Genomic DNA, 21,503 nt, shown 5'->3' with positions numbered 1-21,503 from the left:
GGACAAGGAGGGCACTGCCATGCACAGAAAGGCTCCTTGTGGGTCAAAATCAAGGGATAACGCCAGGCCATGATGGGTCTTGCTCCTCCCAAAAGCCTTCATTTCGAGATCCATCTTGGCTTAGGGGTACATGTGCACCCAGGGGAGTGTCCCCCTGCAGGTCACGTGTGAAAAAAGAAATCGGATAATTGGCCTGAAGGAAGACAAAGACCCAGAAGAACTGCCCTACATAAACGACTTAACCGCCTCCTTACCGTGCTCCTCCTCCCCGGGGGATGTTCACACGCTTCCTCTCCGGGGGTGCGTCTGCCTTGCTTCTGTCTCTGTGTGCTCTCCCTCTTGTTCTTGTGCTGTCTCTCTGATAACAAACTTTGTACCTGCATTTACAGTTTCTGCCTCTGTGATAAAGGCGCTTTTTTCACTGGGGACAAATATCCAGGGGAAAATAACTTCCTAGTCTCTAGCCCTTGCTGGTCTGGTGTCTAGGATTCCTGGTTTCCATCCAGGCTACCCAGGTTCAATTCCTGGGCAGGGAATTAAGATCTCACTTCACACCACTGCTCACTGCTACCCCACGGAGATCACATTCACCAGCAGCCTTACTTGGGAACTTGTTGAAAATGCAGAATCCCAGGCCCCACCCTGCCCTCTTGATTCAGAATCTATTTATTTATTTAGCTCTGCCCTGTCATTGTTGGGGGATGCAAACTCTTAGTTACTGCATGTGGGATCTAGTTCCCTAAAAGTGAAAGTGAAAGTGAAGTCGCTCAGTCCTGTCTGACTCTTTGCTTTCCCATGGACTGTAGCCTATCAGGCTCCTCCGTCCATGGGATTTTCCAGGCAAGAGTGCTGGAGTGGATTGCCATTTCCTTCTCCAGGGGATCTTCCTGACCCAGGAATCGAACCTGGGTCTCCCACATTACAGGCAGATGCTTTACCGTCTGAGCCACCAGGGAAGCCCATGTTCCCTGACCAGGGATCAAACCTGGGAACCTCTACAGGGAGCTTGGAGTCTTAGCCAATGGATCACCAGAGAAGTCCCAGAATCTGCTTTAACATGGTGCTCCGGCGGCTTCCTGTACACAGTGAAGTTTGCAAAGCCCTGGTCTAGATCACTGGACAAGCAGAGGGAAGGGCAGAGGTGTGGGTGGTGGTTAGAGGATTTAAATCCTGTCCTGACCTAATACTGATTCATCTTCCAGGCCAGCAGAAATTGGCAAGGGATGGTTTGCCATGGTTTCCTGCAGGGAGAGGAACGGAGAGATGATGAGCGATCCCAGAGCAAATCCTAGCAGCCCACAGGGTGGCTTTCTCTTCAAGAGTCTCAAGTCTTCTTAGGAATGAAATGAAAGGCTCTCATGATTGGAATCCTCCAGCAGGGACAGCTCTCCACCCCTTATTATCCACACATCCATCTGCATGTGTGTGTGCTCAATTGCTTCTGTCCATGGAATTCTCCAGGCAAGAATACTGGAGTGGGTTGCCATGCCTTCCCCCAGGGGATCTTCCCAACCTGGGAATTGAACCTGGGTCTCCTGCATTGCAGGCAGATTCTTTACCCACTGAGCCACCTGGGAATGCAGATCATCAGGACCTGGGTGGAGGTCACAGCTGACTATTCACAAATAGTCCTTTAAGAAAAAAAGTCCTTTCTCTTGAAGTCTCCACCGTTTTCCTCTGAGCTCACTAGAGGATTCAGGACTAGAAAAGTTCTGATGCTGTCTAGAACACCTTTGTTGCTGCAAAATATCTCCTTGCCCAAACCAAAGAATGTTGCAATCCTTAACAAAAGAACACCGGAAGTAACCCAAATATTAATGTTGAGCTGTGGCCTCTGTCTCCCTGTTTGTTCAAGGATCTCACCAGTGGGAAAATGGGAGACTGATGAGCCATCTGAGCCTTCCTTGCCCAGTGCTCCGAAGGAAGAAAGACATTGTTCAGCAAATCAAACAGGTAAACACGATTTTTAAGAAGAATGTTTAAACTGCTTAATAGAACAAATTGTTTTTTAACACCGTTAAGCAGCTGTTGGAATCATCAATTTACATACAAGTAATGAATATGCTAATTGAAAATCCTTCTCTCCTAGTCATTAAAAATAGGTTTCCCTCTGGCCTTCTAAAAGACAGCTCATTGTTATTCTGGTTGTAGTTACTACATATACTTGGGTCCTCATTTAAAAATCTTTAAAGTATACGTGTTTTTGCTAATTGGAGTAGGCCTTTCACATTCATAAAGTTGAGTTTATGAGATTCTAGTTCATGAAAGCAAACACAAATTTGCAAATAAAATTTAAAATCCATTGTCCTACAACATAATTTAACCAGTGTGTGATTTTTTCACTAGACTTCCCACATTTTCCTAGCTTATCCTAGTTATGATATATCCTGTGGAAGTGAATATTAAGAACCCAGAGAATAACAATATTATTGCTTTTGGGTCATAATTTTAATTATCACTGATATTCCTCTAGTCTCAGAGTGCAGTTTATTTTATGTGTAACCAATTTCTTTTGGATCCTGAACCCATGGGGCTTATTAATCTTTAGGGCTAATTTGCATTAATATGAATGGAAACGGTGATTATTTCTGAATTATTCATCACTTATGAATGCTAATCTGAATACAGTTACTTCCTTGAAAACATCAGACAAAGCATTTCTTTTATTTGTTTTCTGCATGGGGCAGTTCCTACACTTTATAATAATTAAGAGTAAACCTAAGAAAACTCAAGAACAGAGGTTAACAGTCACCTATGGTAAGATAGTGTTGAGGAGAAAGGTGTTTCTTATACCTTCAAAGCTTACTCAACTGCTCTAATAATCATATTGACAGAAGACAGAAAAACAGGAGAAAGACAAGCTTAATTTTGCATGTACACAAGCCCACACACATGAGGTTTAAAAACAGAAAGGTAAAATAAGATATATATGCCATCCTGAGCTAAGGGATGTGACGGGGCGGGGGTCATAGTTCAGGGGACAAGAAGAAGAGCAGAGGCTGGGTAATCAGATGTTTGCCCTGCCATACAGGTAAAACTTACCTCTGCTCATAATTCTTCTGGGGATTGGCCCAGAAAAGCCCCCAATTTAAATTCTTCTGTATCGTTAAGGGAGGAGGAAGCTGAAGCTGAAACTCCAAACCTTTGGCCACCTGATGTGAAAAACTGACTCCTTGGAAAAGCCCCTGATGCTGGGAAAGACTGAAGGTGAGGAGAAGGGGACGACAGAGGAGGAGATGGCTGGATGGCATCACCGACTCCATGGACCTGAGTTTGAGTAAACTCCAGGAGTTGGTGATGGACAGGGAGGCCTGGCGTGCTGCAGTCCATGGGGTCGCAAGGAGTCAGACACGACTGAGCGACTGAACTGATATTTTTCTCTTGACCGCACAAGGTCTTGATTGCTTTTAGCTCAAAATAACCCACATGCAAGTACGGCACATTCGGGAGGCTCCTTCTAACCCTGTCAGTGGTCACCTCAGTGTGACTGTAAGTTCAAATGACTAGAGAAATAAATAGACATTATCTTGGATTTCATGGTCATATCATCATCCATTTATCATCCCTGATTTAGAGCTTTGAGTTAAAATTCACACAAGTGCTAATAATTCATATTTTTGGAAATTTAATGTGGCCTAGTTTGTTAAATTCAACCAAGAATGCCACCAAATGACCACGGTGACAGAATTCCGAGCTGTGACTATAATGTAAATAATAATTTAGGTGATATCGATTTTTGGAGATAATTCAGTGATTTAGGTTTTACCTAGTTATGCATGAAATCTAATCATATTTATAATTTTAAAATGTATCTTTACATAATAGTTAATAAATAATACATTGATTTTAAAATATTAAAGAGTGAAAAACATAAAAAGAACTAAAATTGTTTCTAACTTCATTTACACTAAAATTTTTCTCCAAAAATTATTCCATATTCAACTCAGGCACCTTGCAGCTCTCCTGTCCCCATTTTTTTTCAGGATTAGAGAGGTTTCTAATGAGTTTCATTTTTTTCTGAATCCAATTAAGTATCTCTTTAGAGAGGGGGCTAAACATTCTTTGGGTCCTCATCAATTTATAGTGTGCAGATTGTATTTCTTGCAAATTAACATTTTTTTATGACTCTACAACTCTCTCTAAATTCTTGTTTTAATGTCCCCCAGCACCCCGCACCTTTGCTCCTTATTTAGGAAATAAACTAGCTTTCAGCGTTGTCTTAAGTTTCAAGCAATTAAGGATATTTTAGTAACAAGCACACTCTCTTAATTTGTCCATAAAAGCCTCTTTTCTCCCTTTCCCTTCCCTTTCCTTTTCTTTCTTTCTTTTGTAAACCTATTTGCACATGTGTTTTACAATCACATATTGGTTTATTGAAACTGAATATGAAAAACGAACCTGGCCAAGTGCTGCAAAATTTTCATCTGTAAATAAACATTGAAGCTAAGCGTTATGATGGATTTACTATGGATACCAGTATAAAGAATACTGGGTAACACAATCAGTAATACCTTGACATTAATTTGTAAAAGATGTTCAAATACTGTTCAAACAACTGGTTGTTCTAGTGACTTTCTAAGAACATAGGTTATACACTGAATGTTAACTCAGTAAAAATACTTTAGACATGGCTGAGTGCCTAATTTAATAAAGAGATGAGGCTTGAGAGATTTACAGGAACCTAGGAAAGTGAAGCACATATCTTAAGCAAGTATTTAACAAATTGAGTGAACTCCTAATGACATTTTCTAATAAGTGTCTAAAGAGCCAAATCAGAATCTTTAATTGATCTTAGAATCTCTTCTGAAATTGTTAACAGAAAAGAAAGATACGTTTCTACCAATATAGTATCAGAGTGCTTACCCTCTGCATACATACATGGACATGCAGTATGAATATAAATATATATAAACTTCCCAAGAATTGGACATGACTGAGTGACTGAGCACACACACACACACAAACTGCAGTGTGGTGTATAAATGTATATTCCTGTCAGAGTTAATATGATAAGCAGTGTCTTTTCTTGCAACTAAAAATAAAGACAAAATAGAGGAAAAATTAAATTCTCCCTGGCAAGCTGAGATTAATAATGGGGCATTGAGAAGAACGGAAGACATTTCCAAAAAAGCAGCATGAAGTGTAGCCAGCCTAGAATTCACTGCTGATGACGGAGCCTTTGTAATCTTCGTCCTTCATCTCCACCTGCAAAATAGACTCCTACAACCACCTTCGCCTCTGTGTTGTTCCAGCCAGCCAGAAAACTTTATGACTCCTTTTGACAAAGGAGAATTTTCCCTATTCCTTCTCTACAGGGGTCACCAAATATGGCAAACAATTATGCATCTTAAGGTGAAAACAGAATATCCATGCAGAGCTGAGCATTTCTTATCTCTGGGGATTATTGATTTTGTGCAGTGACTTTTGTCCTTGGTAAATCTCAATTTTCAATGTGCTGTGTGCAGCTGTATACGTGTAAGCCAAATTCCTGGGGCCTTTCTTCAATTACTACATACTTTATTGGGAAAGCTTGTCCTTCTCTATAAGGACTTCACTCTAGACAAAAATGAGATTTTGAAAAAATAAATATACGAAAATGATGAGCTAATGTAAAGGTCAAACTAACTTTGGATTAGCCACACAATTAGTTTTTCTTAAAATTAGAAACCAAATTTTTATTATGGGTGGTCACATAATACTCCAAGGGCTTCCCTGGTGACTCAGATGGTAAAAGAATCTGCCTGCAATGTGGGAGAGCTGGATTCGATCCCTGGGTTGGGACAATCCCCTTGTGAAGGGAATGGCTACCCACTCCAGTATTCTTGCCTGGAGAATTCCATGGACTGGGAAGCCTGGTGGGCTACAGTCCACAGGATCGCAAAGAGTCAGACCCAACCGAGTGGCCAACACTTTCACAGTGCTCTAAAAAGTTTCTCAGTCTTGTTACAGGAAACCTTCTGAGTCGGATTATTTTTTCACATGGATACTTGTCTTGAGGATCATAGGATATTTAGCAGCATCCCTAGCTTACACCCACTAGATGCCAACAGCATGCCAGCTGCCAGTTTTGATGACCAGTATCTCCAGAGAGAGTCAAATATCCCCTGGGTGCAAAATTGCCACTTGGTTGAGAACCATGGTTCTGAAATATTCTGTGAGCTTTCTAGCAAGTCAAGCAGAAAATTATGCATCATGATAGCTGGAAACCCCACTCATCTGATCCAGGATCCCTCACTGGACAAGATTTTCTTTTTTTTTTTTTATACCAAGCCTCAGTTTCCCCATTTGCATGACACAGAAGTGATTGTTAGACCCTTTGGCCCACCGTGTCTGCACTTAATTCATCTGATGCTGTAGTTTGGGGGGATAACAGGCGTGTTCCTTTGGGACCGCTGCAGGGTGTCTCTCAGCAGCAGGACTACACATCTTCGTGGCATCCCTCTACCTCCAGAAGCCCAAATCAGCTCGCCTTCCTTCCGCCTCTCTTTCTAAATCTGCTGATTCTCCCAGTCATTGAACATGGGTCACCGATAGCTCAGTACACTGGTTAAGCTAACACTAGCTGCTGTAACAAATACACCTTCAAATCTCACTGTCTTTTTCAAATAGAAGTTTGAAAAATAGAAGTTTGTTTTTCATGCATATCACTGTCCACTCACATGTATATTTCTGGTTGGGCACCTGCCAGGGATCCAAGGGACCCAGACTCCTTCTATTTTGCGGTCAGTCCTAATCATCTCTAGGTTCTTGGAGTGCTTGCTTTTAAAATGATGAATGAGCAAAGAGATCATGGCAAAGTACACTCATATCCCAACTTTCTCAGCTCAAAAGTGCTGTATAAAACCAAAATCCATTTTCACCCTATTTTTCAGAACTTGGTCCCTGACCAAACCTAACTGTGAGTCAGGTTGGAAAATGGAGTCTAGCTGTGTAGCCATTTGCTAAGGAAAACTGGTTTTGACGACAGTTTCTGCCTGACTCAACTCTTTCTGTTCATCCGGCCAGCCTGCTTTCTTCCAGTTCTTCCTAGCTCTTGGCTAGTCGGGAAACTAGCCAGGAGGGCTCCATCAGAGCTCTTCTCCCTGATAACTCAGATCGTCTGGCTCCTAGCTGCATCTGCTGTACTTGCTCATCAATTTCTGCTGCTCTGCCCTGGAGTCTTGCAATTTACAAAATCAAACTCATAGACATCAGTAGAGGGGAAGCATGTCTTTCCTCAGAATGCCAGCAATCTGGGAAGATGGTGGATTCAGCATCTCCCAATAAACGCCCCAAAGATTCTGTTCGGCCATGAAAGCTTTAAAGGAGAGCAGGGGAGTGATCTCATTTAATCTCTGAAAGGGGGGTCACAGTTGTCACCACCCCCAGCGTGTGCAAGCTGTCCACTCCTTGTGATCTCCCTCTAGACACTGTGTTGTTCACACAGTTTGTTCCTGAGATTACAAAGGGGAGGTTAAGGAAGAGAGCTGGTCATCTGTTAATTACTGATTCTTCGTTTCTCCTTCTTTGATCTATGGAAAGAACCGACAAGTTAGGCAAGGGGTTGTGTGATTGAAAGATCTGAGAGGTGTCCTTAGGGCGGAGACAGGGATGCCTGGGTAGAAGTCAGTTACACTGTAGCTTTGCTTAAATGACAAGGAAAGGGGCTTCCTGCTGAGGGCGTTTCCTGCAAAGAGCTGCTTATGTAAACTGGAGTCATCTCCAGAGTCTCCTTCTCTCTCACTGCCCTGGAGCTGCAGAACAAAGTAATAGCTGCTGGAAGTGGTGGCTTTTAATTCATTCCGTGCTCCCCAGTGTTATCTGCGCTCCCAGTGCCAGCTGATAACATGTGTCCATTGTGGTCTGTGACTGAAAACTTCTATTCCTCTGACATCATTTTTACAGTGATTTCTCCTACCTTTTTTAAAGCCCAAATCCTCCTTGCGTTGGGTCTCCTGACAGATGATATCTCATCCTAGTTTACCCTCAAGCCAAGATTATGAAAAATAACATTTTTACCCACTCTTTTCTTTACATCAAAGTCTTGTAGCTCTTCCATCTTTTCTCCTCCTTCTTCTTTTCAGAGTTAGAGGTGCCTCCCTTTTATGAACCCATACTTTGTAAAACTGACACACACTCTCTCTCTCTCTCACACACACACACACACACACACACGGTCCCTTTTCCAAAAAGACTTCCTCTGCCCTGCAGCATGACTCTCCTACATCTTTCTAGGCTGATGTCCTGTTCTTCTGGCACTCCACACACATTCCTGATTCTGTATTTTTCCATCACACCCACCACCCTTTCAAGGAGCCAGGAAGGCATTGCAAGGATTCTTCTCTAAAAATACTCTATCCCAGAGGTATCTTCTCCTCAACCCTGATTAGTCCCAACTTTGCTACTGATTTCCCACCTATTTAACCACCACTTAGTGGGCAATGGCACCCTACTCCAGTACTCTTGCCTGGAAAATCCCATGGATGGAGGAGCCTGGAAGGCTGCAGTTCATGGGGTCGCTGAGGGTCGGACATGACTGAGCGACTTCACTTTTTTTCACTTTCATGCATTGGAGAAGGAAATGGCAACCCACTCTAGTGTTCTTGCCTGGAGAATCCCAGGGACAGGGGAACCTGGTGGGCTGCCGTCTGTGGGGTAGCACAAAGTCAGACATGACTGAAGCGACTTAGCATCAGTAGCAGCAGCAGCAGTGTTATTTTGCGGTTCAAATATACTAAGCTTCTATGAGGTGGGATTGAAATAATTTTCACCTTTCACAGCCCTGAGCAGAATATCATGCATGCCAATTTATAACTCTCAAGTGTATCCGACATTTATTGAGCATCCACTCTGTGCTAGTCACTGGATTTGGTGCTGGGGCTACAGAGATTGGTAAATCAGCTCTGATCTCTGTCTTCCTCACAGGGACAGTCTAAGAGTTTACCGTGTTTTGTTTTCCAGACTGCCCCATTTAAACATACTCTAGATACCTATGTTTTCCACAGAGGCTCGGTTATGGGCTGCCGTCACTTTATCCCTTTCTCAAAAGGAGTGAACTTACTGTTTTCTGATAAACGTATTCCACAAACAAGTGAGAACATGGAAATTCAATGAATAAGCACAGGTCAGTCCAATAATTACGAAATTTAATTCTGCATTATCTGGCCTATCAGTATAATAGAGAATTACAGTGCATTTCAAAAAGCACAGGGATGCTGGAGCCCGATTTCTCAAAGTCAGTTCTGTGGCTGTCCATGGCAGGGGTTATTGTATTTTAAAGAAAAATACACACATCTTAGAGTCTAATTATCTAGCGGTAAATAAGATTTACTAAATGAAAGTAAACATATTTTATGCAAAATCATGTAAAAGTAAATGGAGCTAGAGTACAGCTGTGAAGGATTGCGTACGCTGAACAGCAAAAGGAATTGCAAATGTAATAGTATATTTTTAGTCCCCCAAATACTGAAACAGATTCAATTTGGATGGTGTCTCAGCTCTGAAAAGTCCTTTGATTAAGAAAACTGGAAATTCCCAGCCTTTGATGGGTGCTATTAGATTCTATCCTGCATACTGAAATATGTAATTTTGTCCTGATCTTAAATCTAAACTTTAAGAGAATATCATATTTAAGAGAACATCTTAATGAAGATGTAAGTACTGAGGTCTCTCTGGGTCAGTAATTTCCTGAAGTAACAAAAGCTCCAAGAATATGGGCAGGAAAAGTTGGGAGTGATTAGGGAGATTTTATATTTTTATTTGTAACAATTCACAGGGGAAAAAACGGGAAATCTCATAAGTAAAGGGATTAGGCAGAAATCCAATTAGGGATATAAATGACCAAGATGTTTCCTTTAGCTAATCTAATAGTAAACTCTGGTCCAGGAAATTAGGACATAGAAAACACCTACTCTGTTAATAAAAGAAGAAAGAAAAAAAGCAACAATGATAATTTATTTTCAAGTTCTCAGGGACTTGATAAACATTTTTGTTGGGCATAATGAACTGATCTTTCTAATCAAGATAATCTAAGGAAAAATATGAGAAACAAGACAATCAATGATTTTTAGTTTCAATACTTTATCTAAGATTTTAAATAATAATTTAAACTGAGAAAGACACATTTTTAAAAGTAGGATTATTCCTTATTTTTTATTCAATTCATTAGACAGAAAAGTTGGTATTTTAGAGGACAGTTTCTGAAAGCACAAAGGCAGCATCTAATTATGTATAATTTTAAGTAGATGAGAGCTTCCCAGGTGGGACTAGTGGTAAAGGACCTGCCTGCCAGAGCAGGAGACGTAAGAGACGTGGGTTTGATCCCTCAGTCAGAAAGGTCCCCTGAAGGCAGAAATGGCAACCCACTCCAGTATTCCTGCCTGGAGAATCCCATGGACAGAGGAGCCTGGCAGTCTATAGAACATAGGGTTGCAAAGAGTCAAACATGACTGAAGTGACTTAGCATGCATAATGTAGATAACTATATAAATATAAATATATATGCAGATATATATTTGCAAAGAGTATCCAGGTCCGTGCTACTGAGGCATAAGGAAAATTTTATGCTGGTATAATTTGCTGCACCTCTATGTTTGCTCTTTCCTTGCCTCACAAAGCCTAGAATATTCCATGGTGTTCTGAAATTTTCAGAGGTTTCTGTACAACTTTTGTTATAACCCTTGAACATCAGTTTCACTTTACCTTCCCAGGTCATGTGTTTCCAAGAATTAGCATAGCTTCCGTCATGACTTTGGTTGTTCTTTGTTTCCTTCTTCAACTTCTTGCTAATGCCAGTTTGTCATTGGCAGCCAGTCTTTTCTACCTCATGTATTTTATTTAATTTTATTAAAGTATACTTGATTTACAATGCTAATTTATTCCATACAGAAAAGTGACTCAAGTATATGTATATATGTTCTTTTTCATATTCTTTTCCATTATGGTTTATCATAGGATATGAAATACAGTTCTCTGTGTTATACTGTAGTTTCTTTTTTTCCTCTTTTTAAAAACTTTTCAGATTATGGAAGTATGATAACACATTTACAGGAGACTTGAAAAAAAAGTTATGTGTAGTTCCACTATATATTACTTATTTTTTAAGTAGATAAATTAAGGTTTTAGTTGGAGTTTCAATATCAAAACTGTCAAAAATTAATAGAATGACTAGACAGAAAAGTAGAAAGATATAGTAGACCTGAAAAACCCTATGAACCAATTACACATAAGATTTATACCATTTTCACACAACAGCAGGATACAAATTCTACTGAAGTTCCCATAGACTGTGAACCAGGACACACTGGAACTTATCCAGAGACATAAAACAAGATGCAAAAATTTCATGGTCTGAAGATATTGATATCATACACAGTCTGTTCTGTTATCATTGTGGAGTTATGTTAGAAATCAATATCAAAAGATATTTGAAAATAACCACATATTTTAAAGTTCAGTGTAACATTTACCAAGAGAGACATTTGACTTAGCCACTGAAAACCTCCATAAAGTTAAAAGATTGAAAAAACATAGAGGGTGACTGCAGAGAAGAAAGCATTAAATGAGAAATTAATATCAAGGATACTTTAAAAACCCTATGTATTTGGAAATTAAATACCTATTTTTAAATGATGGGTATATCTAAGAAGTCATAACAAGGGAAATTAGAAAATCTTGTAACAGAATAAAAATGAAAAAAAGAATTTACCAGAATTTGTTCATGTACTTGAACAACTTCTGGTAAATTCATGTACCTGAAGCTGCTCAGTGCAGCTAAACACAATGTCCAATCCTGAATAAGGTATGAAAACAGATAATAGACACTAGAATAAGATTTTGTGAAATTTGAACAAAATCTGTACTTCAGTTAATAATAATGTATCATATATTAATTTCCTGTTTTTTTTTTAACAACATAGTATTTATATTCTCAGAATTGGATTAGAAGTTTCAAGTCTCATTCAAAAAAAATTTTTTTTACTCACTAAGATTAATAACCTTTCTAGACTTTTAGCAATAATACTAGATGCCAGAATAAATGGAACTATATAAAACCTAGCATTCCATTCATAGTCAAACAATTGGGGCCAAACTGTCATAAATTTTTTAGCTAGGCAAAATTTTATGTTTTCTAAAATGTGTAATTATACATACATATATACACGTCATACATACATAATATACATACATAACACACATGTGTATAGAACACCTTTTCTACTATACTTGATTAATGCTTGAGAAAGAAAAACAAAAAAAGAGAGAGAAATCGGAAAACATAAACTAAATGAAATGGGAGCCCTGAATATGAAACAGAAAAGTGAAACAAACTAGATGCAGACATAGTTAACAGACTTGTGGACACAGAGGGTGAAGAGAGTATGGGACAGATGGGGAGAGTCGCACGGAAACATATACATTACCATAGGTAAAATAGCCAGTGGGAATTTAAAAACAAACAAACAAACAAACAAAAGATCATAATGTCCAGTTGCTTTTAAACATGGCTGCTTATTAGAATCACATTCGGAGCTTTGGAGAAAAAAGCAATACCTGGACATTTGTATTTTTAAAAAAATTTCAAGATATTTCTAATGTGCATCTGGATTTTAAAAACTGATTACAGGTTTTTCTATTAAATAGTAGTTTTAGTTGTATATAATTCAATTATTTTCTGTTGACCAATCATGATACAATGGTATTAAATGAATATCAGTTACATAATCACAATAGTGAAATATGTTTACCAGTTCTCACAATCAATAGCTAGACAAAAAATAAAAGATAATTGCAATTGCAAGCCATAATGGAAACAAGATTAATCCAACAATATAAAATAACTGCATGCAATTTGGAGGGTTAGTAGAGTGGTGTGGTAAGTGGAAGTAGATCCATGCACATGTGTTCATCCAACCAGCCAGTCTATGTCTTTTGTTTGGTGCATTTAATCCATTTACATTTAAGGTAATTATCGATGTATATGATCCTATTGCCATTTTCTTAATTGTTTTGGGTCTCTTTATTGTAGGTTTTTCTTTCTCTTACGTTTCCTGTCTACAGAAGTTCCTTTAGCATTTGTTGTGAAGCTGGTTTGGAGATGCTGAATTATCATAACTTTTGCTGGTCTGGAAAGCTTTTTATTTCTCCATCAAATCTGAACCAGAGTCTTGCTGGGTAGAGTATTATTTGTTGTAGTTTCCTCACTTTCATCACGTTAACTATATCATGGGATTCCCTTCTGGCTTGTACAGTTTCTGTTGAGAAATCAGCTAATAACGTTATGGGAGTTCCCTTGTACATTATTTGTCTTTTTTCCTGTTCAGTTCAGTTCAGTCACTCATTCATGGCCGACTCTTTGTGACCCCATGAATTGCAGCACGCCAGGCCTCCCTGTCCATCAACAACTCCCGGAGTTCACCCAGACTCACGTCCATTGAGTCGGTGATGCCATCCAGCCATCTCATCCTCTGTCGTCCCCTTCTCCTCCTGCCCCCAATCCCTCCCAGCATCAGAGTCTTTTCCAATGAGTCAACTCTTTGCATGAGGTGGCTAAAGGACTGGAGTTTCAGCTTTAGCATCATTCCTTCCAAAGAACACCCAGGGCTGATCTCTTCCAGAATGGACTGTTTGGATCTCTTTGCAGTCCAAGAGGCTCTCAAGAGTCTTCTCCAACACCACAGTTCAAAAGCATCAATTCTTCGGCGCTCAGCCTTCTTCACAGTCCAACTCTCACACCCATACATGACCACAGGAAAAACCATAGTCTTGACTAGACAGACCTTTGTTGGCAAAGTAATGTCTCTGCTTTTGAATATGCTATCTAGGTTGGTCATAACTTTCCTTCCAAGGAGTAAGTGTCTTTTAATTTCATGGCTGCAATCACCATCTGCAGTGATTTTGGAGCCCAGGAAAATGAAGTCTGACACTGTTTCCACCATTTCCCCATCTATTTCCCATGAAGTGGTGGGACCAGATGCCATGATCTTCGTTTTCTGAATGTTGAGCTTTAAGCCAACTTTTTCACTCTCCTCTTTGACTTTCATCAAGAGGCTTTTTAGTTCCTCTTCACTTTCTGCCATAAGGGTGGTGTCATCTGCATATCTGACATTATTGAGATTTCTCCTGGCAATCTTGATTCCAGCTTGTGCTTCTTCCAGCCCAGCGTTTCTCATGATGTACTCTGCATAGAAGTTAAATAAGCAGGGTGACAATATACAGCCTTGACGTACTCCTTTTCCTATTTGGAACCAGTCTGTTGTTCCATGTCCAGTTCTAACTGTTGCTTCCTGACCTGCATATAGGTTTCTCAGGAGGCAGGTCAGGTGGTCTGGTATTTCCATCTCTTTCAGAATTTTCCACAGTTTCTTGTGATCCACACAGTCAAGGGCTTTGTCATAGTCAATAAAGCAGAAATAGATGTTTTTCTGGAACTCTCTTACTTTTTCCATGATCCAGCAGATGTTGCCAATTTGATCTCTGGTTCCTCTGCCTTTTCTAAAATCAGCTTGAACATCTGGAAGTTCACAGTTCACGTACTACTGAAGCCTGGCTTGGAGAATTTTGAGGATTACTTTACTAGCATGTGAGATGAGTGCAATTGTGCAGTAGTTTGAGCATTCTTTGGCATTGCCTTTCTTTGGGATTGGAATGAAAACTGACCTTTTCCAGTCCTGTGGCCACTGCTGAGTTTTCCAGATTTGCTGGCATATTGAGTGCAGCACTTTCACAGCATCATCTTTCAGGATTTGAAATCGCTCCACTGGAATTCCATCACCTCCACTAGCTTTGTTCGTAGTGATGCTTTCTAAGGCCCACTTGACTTCACATTCCAGGATGTCTGTCTCTAGGTGAGTAATCACACCACTGTGATTATCTTGGTTGTGAAGATCTTTTTTGTACAGTTCTTCTGTGTATTCCTACCACCTCTTCTTAATATCTTCTGCTTCTGTTAGGTCCATACCATTTCTGTCCTTTATCGAGCCCATCTTTCCATGAAATGTTCCCTTGGTATCTCTAATTTTCTCGAAGAGATCTCTAGTCTTTCCCATTCTATTGTTTTCCTCTACTTCTTTGCATTGATCACCGAGGAAAGCTTTCTTATCTCTCCTTGCTATTCTTTGGAACTCTGCATTCAGATGCGTATATGTTTCCTTTTCTCCTTTGCTTTTCACTTCTCTTCTTTTCATAGCTATTTGTAAGACCTCCCCAGACAACCATTTTGCTTTTTTGCATTTCTTTTCTATGAGGATGGTCTTGATCTCTGTCTCCTGTACAATGTCACAAACCTCCGTCCATAGTTCATCAGGCATTCTATCAGATCTAGACCCTTAAATCTATTTCTCACTTGTACTGTATAATCATAAGAAATTTGATTTAGGTCATACCTGAATGGTCTAGTGGTTTTCCCCACTTTCTTCAATTTAAGTCTGAATTTGGCAATAAGGAGTTCACGATCTGAGCCACAGTCAGCTCCTGGTCTTGTTTTTGCTGACTGTATAGAGCTTCTCCATCTTTGGCTGCAAGGAATATAATCAATCTGATTTTGGTGTTGACTGTCTGGTGATGTCCATGTGTAGAGTCTTCTTTCGTGTTGTTGGAAGACGGTGTTTGCTATGACCAGTGCATTCTCTTGGCAAAACTATTAGCTTTTGCCCTGCTTCATTCCGTATTCCAAGGCCAAACTTGTCAGTTACCCCAGGTGTTTCTTGACTTCCTACTTTTGCATTCCAGTCCCCTATAATGAAAAGGACATCTTTTTGGGTGTTAGTTCTTTGGGTGTAGGTCTTCATAGAACCATTCAACTTCAGCTTCTTCAGCGTTACTGGTTGGGGCATAGACTTGGATTACTGTGATATGAATGGTTCGCCTTGGAAACGAACAGAGATCACTCTGTTGTTTTTGAGATTGCATCCAAGTACTGCATTTCAGACTCTTTTGTTGATCATGATGGCTAGTCCATTTCTTCTACGGGATTCCTGCCCGCAGTAGTGGATATAATGGTCATCTGAGTTAAATTCACCCATTCCAGTCCATTTCAGTTCGCTGATTCCTAGAATGTCGACATTCACTCTTGCCATCTCTTGTTTGACCGCTTCCAATTTGCCTTGATTCATGGACCTAAGATTCCAGGTTCCTATGCAATATTGCTCTTTACAGCATCAGACCTTGCTTTTATCACCAGTCCCATCCACAACTGGGTATTTTTTTTGCTTTGGCTCCATCCCTTCATTCTTTCTGGAGTTATTTCTCCACTGATCTCCAGTAGCATATCGGGCACCTACTGACCTGGGGAGTTCCTCTTTCAGTGTCCTATCATTTTGCCTTTTCAAACTGTTCATGGGGTTCTCAAGGCAAGAATACTGAAGTGGTTTGCCATTCCCTTCTCCAGTGGACCACATTCTGTCAGACCTCTCCACCATGACCCGCTGTCTTGGGTGGCCCCACTTGGCATGGCTTAGTTTCATCGAGTTAGACAAGGCTGTGGTCTGTGTGATTAGATTGACTAGTTTTCTGTGATTATGGTTTGTGTGTCTGCCCTCTGATGCCTCTCGCAACACCTACCGTCTACCATCTTACTTTTTCCTGTTACTTTTAATATTTTATCTTTGTCTTTAATGTTTGTCATTTTGATTGCTATTGTCTCAGTGTGTTCCTCCTTGTGCTTATCCTTCCTGAGACTCTCTGCACTTCCTGGACGTGGTTGACTATTTCCTATGTTGGGGAATTTTTCAGCTATTATATCTTCAAATATTTTCTCAGATCCTTTCTCTCTCTCTTTTACTAAGACCCCTATAATGCAAATGTTGGTGCATTTAATGTCCTAGAGGTCTCTTGGGCTGTCTTCTTTTTTTTTTTTTTTTTTCATTCTTTTTTTCTATATTCTTTTTGTAGCAATGATTTCCATCATTTTGTCTTCCAGGTCTCTTATCTCTTCTTCTGCCTCAGTTTAGCTGCTGTTGTTTCCTTCTAGTGTATTATTCATCTCTGGTTCTTTGTTCTTTTGTTCTTCTAGGTCTTTGGTAAACATTTCTTGCATCTTCTCCATTCTTTTTCCAGGTCCTGGATCATCTTCACTATCATTATTCTGAATACTTTTTCTGGAATGTTGCCTATCTCCACTTCATTTGTTTTTTTTTTTTTACAGGGTTTTATCTTGTCCCTTCATCTGGGACGTAACCCCCTGCGTTTTCATTTTGATTAACTTCTGTGATGCGATTTTCATTCTGACAGCTGCTGGACTGTAGTTCTTTTTACTTCTTCTCTATACCGTAGGTTCTTCTTGTTTATTTATTTTATATATAGTAGTCTGTATTTGTTTGAGGAGAAGGCAATGGAACCCACTCCAGTGTTCTTGCCTGGAGAATCCTGGGACAGGGGAGCCTGGTGGGCTTCTGTCTGTGGGGTCGTACAGAGTCGGAAATGACTGAAGTGACTTAGCAGTCAGTGTTTGTTAATCCTAAACTCCTAATTTATCCTTCCCCCCTTCCCCTGAGTAATCATAAGTTTGTTTTCTATGTATGTTAACCTCTTTTTGTTTTGTAAATAAGTTCATTTGTATCCTATTTTAGATTCCACATATAAATGGTATCCTGTGGCATTTGTTTTTCTCTTTCTGACTTATTTCACTTAGTATGATAATCTCTAAGTCCATCCATGTTGCTGCACATGGCAAAGTTTCATTCTTCTTAATAGACCAAACAATCTTGGCTTATGGAATTCCTATTTCGTAAATAACACCAGGGAAAGTATGAGATGCTTGCTAGCTAGAGTTTGCTTCCTCATGAAAACAGATAGTTCAGAGAACACTAGTACTGGCTGAAATGGTTAGTATTAGTACTAATGTTACTGCTATACTACTACTAAATAGCTAGCGTTTGCTTAGCATCCTGTTATTTAGGAATTTTTCCCTTTCAAGTAACAGAATAGTCAAGTACAGTGGCTTAACAATAAGGATATTTTACTGGCTCACATTCTAAAATGTCTACAGAAAGTGGTTTCAGAGTTTGTTAATATTGGGCTGGCTAAGAGGAACATTCAGATTTTTTCCTAAGACGTTAAGGAAAACCAGAATGAACTTTTTGGCCAATTCAATACAACAACTCAGAGACTTCAGGTTCCTTGAGTTAGCTTCTCTGTAACTCTCTTGGCTTTCCCCTCATTGTACAAGCTCTGTGTACATGGAAGCCACAGCTCATAAAACAATGTGCATGGAAGACAAGAGGGGATACTCTTTGTCCTCCTGACACTCTTTTTTTGAAGAGGAAAAGCCAAGAACCCCCCAGAGTTTTGTTAACTGAGTCTTCAGCCCCCTCCTAAACCTATTGTTAAAAGACTTCCCTCTCTGGGTGTAAAAGATTGGCACCCCTTCCCTAAACACACTGGTGTAACATCCAGATTTTTTTTTAGCAGGAGGGATGGTTTGGGGGTAGGGAATCAACATCACCTGCACAAACTTCTTCTATGGGCCAAGCATGCTGATAAGCATTTAATTTTTTACTCCTGAGTGCAATCTAGAAAAGTCTCTGTTCTTAGTCACATTTGAGGAAACCGAAACATCAGGAGACTACACAACTCACCCAGGATCACAAAGCTCGTGAGTAACAGATCAGAAAATCATTCATTCATCAGACTTTTATTAGACACCTTCTGTGTGCAGTGACAACACGAAGACAGATCAAGGAGCATCGCTGTTCTCTCAGGGGCAGCAAGGTAAGAATGGTCCTGTGTATGGTAAGGGCAGTTTCAAATCCATCAATGGCCCCAAAGATAGTGTCATTAACTCTGCATGAGGGGGTCTGGAGAGGATTCCCAGTAAACCTGACCCCAGTGGGGTAGATCAACTAAAGCCCATGCAGAAGTGGTACACCAAGCCAAGGAACAGCATTGGAAAAGTCGAGAAACAGCTTTGCTTGCCGTGGGAAAGAATGTTCCTTTTCTATCTGTCAGGATTTCCAATGTTACTTGGAACTTGGGTGCCTCAAGGAATGAGCAGACAGAAGACACAATGAATCTAAATTGAGCTAGGAATGTGCTCTTGCACGTTTTGTGAAATGACTGCTTCCAAACACATTGAAAGTAACCTTTCTCATGTCCACATCTAAAAGAAGGCAAAGAGAGGGAACATTTCTTTCCTAGATAGACTCTTTAGACAGTTCCAATCTATTTTCAGAGAGCAAAATAATTAGTTGTAAACTCCAAATGGCACACAATTTCATCATGTCTTCTATGGAGTAAAATGTCCTTGAAGAGGAAATTCTGACTTCTCCCCAGCTGATTTAAGAGGAGCCTGAGGAGCGAGTGTGGTTAGGGCTTTGGAAGAAAGCAAAGGGAAAGATCAAGATCAATTTAAGACAACCAAGAACACATTTTCAACTGAGACAATTTCAAGAGCATTAAATAAACCTTCTTCAGAAGGTTTTTAAAAGACTATTGTATTTCTTTCACCTGAAGTAACACCCCTCAGTAATGAAAATCGTTTATTAAACATGAATGACTACAAGAAACAATCACATTTCCCCTCTTACCTTTATGTTCTACAGAAGGTTCTGTGTGATAACCTTTGCTTTTTTGTGCTAGAGTTAATGACTTCTGAATTACTGCCCTATCACTCTGTACCCCCTTGCCAGCCCTTCCTACGATTTTCTTGTCTCAACCCATGATGTAGACGGGCCAAAAGCATGTAGTGTGTACTGATCTGCAATTTTGCTTGGAGAGTTTATATTTAAACATGAACAATTTTTTAAAAAGTATTTATTTAATTGGCTGTGCTTTTCTTTTTAAGTTGCAGGATATTTGGTTGCTGGATGTTGGGTCTAGCTCCGTGACCAGAGATTGAACCTGGGCCCCCTGTGTTAGGAGCATGGAGTCTTAGCCACTGGACCTCCAGGGAAGTCCCAGCATGAAGAATTTTAAGAATCCAAGGAGCATTTGGTGATCAGGGATTAGAATTCTGGCAGGCACTTTATATTATAATCGACAAAATATAACCCAGCTGTTAATTCATTGATAAACCAACTTTATTTCGCATTGTTATTTTTGTGTGTATATGTGTTTGGGAAAATGGATTTGGAGCTGGCTGATGAAAATCAACCCCCTCCATCTTTCCTGAGCACTCTGTTCTTATTGAGATGACTGCTAGCCAAGGGAGCCTGAAGCCATCACCAAATCAGTACACAACTGATTTCCCACAGCAAATCATCACTAGACTTTATAGATGTGGGTGAAATTGATGTGCTTTAAATCCAACTAGAAATAGCTGGTCTTGAAGGGTAGTTTAGAGCTAATGCTGGGAGTGGAAAAGAATGTATGAGCTGTAGTTTCAGCATATCCCAACCTCATGAAGATACAAATGATTTAAGAGAACATTCATAATTTAATAGCAATAGAGTTGAGGATCCTGAGAAAATAAATTGTATTTCCTTCATTGAAATGACAATGACATATATTCACATTTCTTTTTTGTTCAGCACAGAACCCATCAATAAAAATATGTCACTGTGAGTTGTGGGCAGGTTGTACTAGTTAATCCTTTCTATTGTATGGGTTGAATAAGAGTAATATATCCTACTGCAAATGGTAATTTAATAATCATACCTTATTGATAGGTGTTATAATCTTTCCTAATAAATGTGGGAAACACCATGAGCTTTGATTTTAAGGAGTCTCATCTCAGGGGTTCTGGCACAGTTGACCTTGGCCTGACATTCAAAGAGCTGTGGTGGCAATGCTTTTGGCACCCTATTGCTTATACCATATGCCCAGCACAACTTAATTCACCCTAAGTTAATTAGAGTCTGGGGTTAACTGTGTACTAATGATGGATATTCACTGGAAAGACTGTTTGTTCTGGTCTCTTCTGTTCTACCTGTGCAACAATCCACCAGCACTCAGGTAGTTTCTGAGATGGAACAGTATCCTTCCTAACATGTAGGCTCTATGAAAGACCAGATATTAAAACAACTTTACTATCTCATGGACTTCTGATCCCATCATTCAAATAAGACCTAAGATAAATATTTAGGGATCAAAATAGTAGAATAGTGAAATGCCAAATGCAGGCAGCACAGAACTGTTAGGATTCAGACAAAGGGGACATCCATGCAGGCTGAAAGAGCTTCTTGAAGAAGAGGGTATTGAATTACACTTTGTAAAGTGATGAGGAATTGGAGTAGGGAGGGTGTGGAAACGTGGGGAAGGAAAGGATGACAGGGATTAGAAATAAGGCAGGGGAAGTCAAGTTCTGTTTGGAACTGAGCAGAGCCTCTGAGTTAGGGAGGGTGTGGAAACGTGGGGAAGAAAAGGATGACAGGGATTAGAAATAGAGCAGGGGAAGTCAAGTTCTGTTTGGAACTGAGCAGAGCCTCTGAGTTAGGGAGGGTGTGGAAACGTGGGGAAGAAAAGGATGACAGGGATTAGAAATAGAGCAGGGGAAGTCAAGTTCTGTTTGGAACTGAGCAGAGCCTCTGAGTTCCAGCACTGGCATCTCTGAGCCTTGGTAGCAGAGGCTGAGTGCCTCTGAGTGCCCG

Source organism: Bos indicus x Bos taurus, chromosome 27 (genome assembly GCF_003369695.1).
Source record: "Bos indicus x Bos taurus breed Angus x Brahman F1 hybrid chromosome 27, Bos_hybrid_MaternalHap_v2.0, whole genome shotgun sequence".
NCBI classification, from domain to species: domain Eukaryota; kingdom Metazoa; phylum Chordata; class Mammalia; order Artiodactyla; family Bovidae; genus Bos; species Bos indicus x Bos taurus.
Note: the sequence above shows the minus strand (reverse complement) of the source record.